Here is a 4739-nt window from a genome sequence, read left to right on the forward strand (position 1 = left end):
AAAGGGAGAACATTAAAATGGTTGACAGATAACCAAAATTGTGTAATAATTGTAAGATCTAGAAGCATGTAATTAGAGTTACAAAATTTGACATATTCTATATTTTCTGTTTGTTCTCAACAACATGAACAAGGCATATTAATCCATGTACAATGGTTTCCACGTTCTGAAAATACTTTGGCTGATTATGCTAGCAAAATGGTTGATCATGCAGATTGAGGTGTTCTTCGAATTTTTAAATTTAATAGATGAAATGTGGGGTCCACCTACGATCGATCGCTTTGCTAGCCATTATAATACTAAGTCACCTCGTTACAATTCCTTGTTTGGAATGCTACTGTTGAAGCTATCGACGCTTTTACACAAGACTGGTCTCAAGAGAACAATTTGCTTTTTCCTCCAATCAATTTGGTTGTAAAAGTATTTAAACATGGTATATCTTGCAAGGCAAGTGGTACATTGATTGTCCCTAAATGGACGTCTGCAGTGTTTTGGACGTACATTTTAAAGAAAGATATGATATATCAAGATCACGTCGTTGATGTTGTAGAAATTAAAAAAAAACAACAACAGAAGGCATTTTTATGCAAAATTCGAATGAAGAATCTATTTTTTGGTTGGAAACGTTTTAATTCATCTTCTTTTTATAATTGTAGTTTAAATTTTTAAAATGTTTGGAGTCTTTACGCAGAACATTTTGATAAAGTAGCAGATTTTGTTTTTAATTTTAAGCTTTAATAGTTGTTAAAGTGGTACCAAAAAAAACTTCCCTAAAATTAATTTGACTCGTTTAATTTTGACTAAATATTTACTGTGACCCTTTGACAAAAATTAAAAAAATATCAAAATACTTGAACCACAAAATTTATCGGAAAACAAATCATTGGATATATAGCAGTTTGACAAACATAACTTTTGATCATTGAAAAGCTTAATATTTCCATAACAACAGAACGTGATTAAAACGTTCAGCTGATTTTTACAGATATACAATGTATCACCTTAAAACAATAGATTAGAAGAGCGTGTAATTGTAAGTTGGTACAATTGATTTATTCTCATTGATTATTATATAACAATAAGTACACTATCCATATACTAGTTTATTACGTAACAAAAAGTTTATTCAAATGCAAACTAATTATTGTCAGAAGCAATGACATTCATTTTACCAAATGAATTCGCCAAATCATCATCATCATTTGACGGTCCGGCATCATCTTCAATATCGCTTAAAGGATCGGTTACATCTTGAATAGAGCTGGAATGATCGGTTTCATCTTCAATATTTCCTAAAGGAACGGCTTCATCTGCAATATCGCTTAAAAAATCGGTTTCATTGCCTTTTAGTACATTCTGCCTTGACATTTCTGTCCCTCCCTTTTCTTGGCTTGGAAAAGCATCTTTCGAAAACTCACTTGAAAATGTAGGAGCATTAGCAATTTTTCTTAATTTAGCTCTAACTATTTTATCCATCATTGGTGTACGACCATGTTTAGGTTTAATCTCTGTATTTCCATCATGACTTTTAACAAGATCTAAATATTGCTTTAATACTTGAACTGATGGTACAGCTGCTTCCGCTATATGAGTAAGCAAAATGAACATCCTTACGTTATTAACATGACTAGGAGGATATCCCTCTAGCTCAAACATCTCCTGGGTGTCCAAAGAGGTTTCCAGTGCTCTTAAGATAGCTTTCGCAAGTTTTCCAGAATCTACTGTATTCAAACTATCCATAATGTTCTCATATTTTTTTGGATAGGAATCGTCGCCATAATATACAAGAATCTGCCATCCACGTTGGTTATTTGGAGACAATTTAGACTCCACAAGTCGAAATTTAGTATCTGCGCCAAGAATATTCATCGTTATGGTACATTCTGGATTTCTTTCAGTTTTACTTTCATTGAAATGTGCTAAGTACTGAAGTCTATATAGTATATCTTGTAGTTTTATTTCACCCTTGTAGATAAATTCTGTATTCGAAATTCGTATTACCTGCCAAAGGCCATTGTCCTCATCTTCTACGTCGGGAACTGGATATTTCTTGTCTCTTCGTGACCTTATTTTTTGGATACGTTTGATGGCATTGTAATGATATTTTGGAAACATATCATGCCATGGTGAACGTATCTGACTCATATTGACCAATCTAGAATATAGATTTAAAAAAGTATTAAAACAGATGTTAATTGATAATTTTCTTCTTTTTATTTGATCAAATGTCATTGATAAAATCTTATTTATTACATTTGGTGATTCCATTTCATACACGAACACATAATAAGCTTTTTTGTGAACATCATGAACATTTTAGAATGGGGCTTGACTTTCATGAACAACTATATGGTTATATCTTCTCATCGTCCTAAAATAAAACCAAAGGTTATCTTCGTCAACGTGTTACTACAAGACAAAAACATGTTAAAACCTAAAGTTGCACCAAAGATTTATTATTCTTCCTACGTTAAAAAAAAGTGTTTTACTTGAATAAGAAAAGCAAACTGAATTGTAATGTGAGTATTGTTATGCGTTTACTTTTCTGCATTGGCTAGCGGTATAGGGGAGGGTTGAGATCTCATAAACATGTTTAACCCCGCCGCATGTTTGCGCCTGTCAGGAGCCTCTGGCCTTTGTTAGTTTAGTTTAATTTTTAATTTTAGTTTCTTGTGTACAATTTGGAGTATAATATGGCGGTCATTATCACTGAACTAGTATATAAATTTGTTTAGGGGACAGCTGAAGGACGCCTCCGAGTGCGGGAATTTCTCATTGCATTGAAGACCTGTTGGTGACCTTCTGCTGTTGTCTGTTCTATGTTCGGGTCGTTGTCTCTTTGACACATTCCCCATTTCTATTTTCAATTTTAAGTTTAAGAGTTCTTTCCGCAAGTTTTAGATAATAAAACATATCTGTTATGGGGTATTTTCGTCTGATAGACCTTGCCAACCAACTCACTTATTATAATACAACCGTTAATCAGAATAAAACGGCGTGCGAAATTTGATAAAACAGAGAATATGTCTCTGATTTATAATGCGGAGAACATACAAAAAAATAAATATGTTCAAACCATAAAGGACTTATGATTTGCCAAATGTATACGGGTGCAAGATTGATATTTCGTTAGTATCTCAATGGACATTACATAATTTTGACTTGAGGTTTATTATGTCAACTTTAAACAACAACAGAGCGATTGATTCAACGTGTTGTCCACGGCATAGACAAAAATAAGTGAATAATAACTTGTACTCCCAATCAAGAATAAATTTACATTATTTGTAATCGGAGGATGTGATTTCCGTTTTAACAAATTGGATAGAATAGAATAGAAAATAAAGAGTGAAACGTAAAATAGGCATAGTACAACTCGACCGAAGAACAGGTACCGAAACAAGAATGCATAGTAGTTGAGCAAAGACGCCACCAGTCTTAAGCCGTCATATTTGTTCATACTCATTTTAACCATATTTTATTGTAATTACTTGTGTAGTAGACATGTTTAGGAAAAATATGAAACATTTCAAAAATCATATGTATACGATTTATTAGAAATACACTATTTGATTTAGCCATTCTAAAATGTAAAACACCGATTCATTAATCAATTTGCTTGTGTATTATGATATTGTAAGTTTATGCTAACAGGTCAACTAGTTGTAATTCTTACCAGTTTTATTTGAATTGATCCTTATATATCTTTTAGATAGCCTAAATTTTGTCTTACTAAATAAATCCGTGTTGCGTTATCATTTATATGCCCTATAATTACCAGTACGCCCATTTTCTATCATCTGACAAAAAATGACATTATACGTACGAACTGTTAGATATCAAGTGATAATAATGACCATGTAGATACTAACGAAATATCAATCTTGCATCCGTATACATTTGGCAAATCATAAGGTCTATATGGTTTTAAAGTATTTATTTTCTTGTATTTTATCATCATTATAAATCAGAGACACGTTATCTTATCGACAAATTTCATAATAAGTGATTTGGTTTGCAAGGTCAATCAGACGAAAATATCACATAACAGATATGTTCCACTTTCTCAAACTTGCGCAAGTTACTCACAATTGTTTTTTGTAAAATCGTTTAAATTTCCCTTCAATATCACCTATGCATTCGAATCAATTATACATTTTTTTCTGACATAAGAAATATGAATTTATATAGTCCTGGCATTATTACATACATTAATACAGTCCTATCATACAATGGAAAATGGAAATAGGGAATGTGACAAAGAGAAAACAACCCGATCAAAGGGCAAAAAACAGCCGAGGTCCACTGATTGATCTTCAACACAGTGAAATGATCCCGCACACAAAGGCGGGTTTCAGCATGCCCCGTAAAAATGTGTACTAATTCAGTGATCAGGGATATTATACTAAAATCCAAAACATATAAAAATTGCACAAGACTAACAAAGGCCAGATCCTCCTGAATTGGAACAGGCGCAAACATATCTCATATATAAGTGATATCTCAACCTATACGTTTAGCCAATGTAGAAAAATCAAACATACATCATTACTATCAGTACAACTCAGTCAAAAAGAAGTCCAAGGCCGATGTCAGAATATGTAGCAAAAGAAGCCTGAGTGATATAAGTTTCTAGCTAATGGAGTTTCCACTCGATATCGTCTTGAACTTCAATCAACTATACTAGAAACAAACCGCAAAATAAAGAGGGCGTGGTTAAAAGTATACAGTCATCCAAA

At 32.6% G+C, this 4739-nt stretch overlaps 1 long non-coding RNA gene across 1 annotated transcript; it reads right to left on the reverse strand.

Moving 5' to 3' along the window:
* Window positions 1-776: 776 nt before the first annotated feature.
* On the reverse strand, window positions 777-4027 carry LOC143052183 (uncharacterized). Its single transcript, XR_012971023.1, has 2 exons — window positions 3677-4027; window positions 777-2155 (listed from the first exon to the last, which is right to left on the reverse strand). It is a non-coding gene; the product is annotated as an uncharacterized LOC143052183 (long non-coding RNA).
* Between the last annotated feature and the right edge of the window lie 712 nt (window positions 4028-4739).

The sequence above is a fragment of the Mytilus galloprovincialis genome, chromosome 11, assembly GCF_965363235.1.
Source record: "Mytilus galloprovincialis chromosome 11, xbMytGall1.hap1.1, whole genome shotgun sequence".
NCBI lineage: Eukaryota > Metazoa > Mollusca > Bivalvia > Mytilida > Mytilidae > Mytilus > Mytilus galloprovincialis.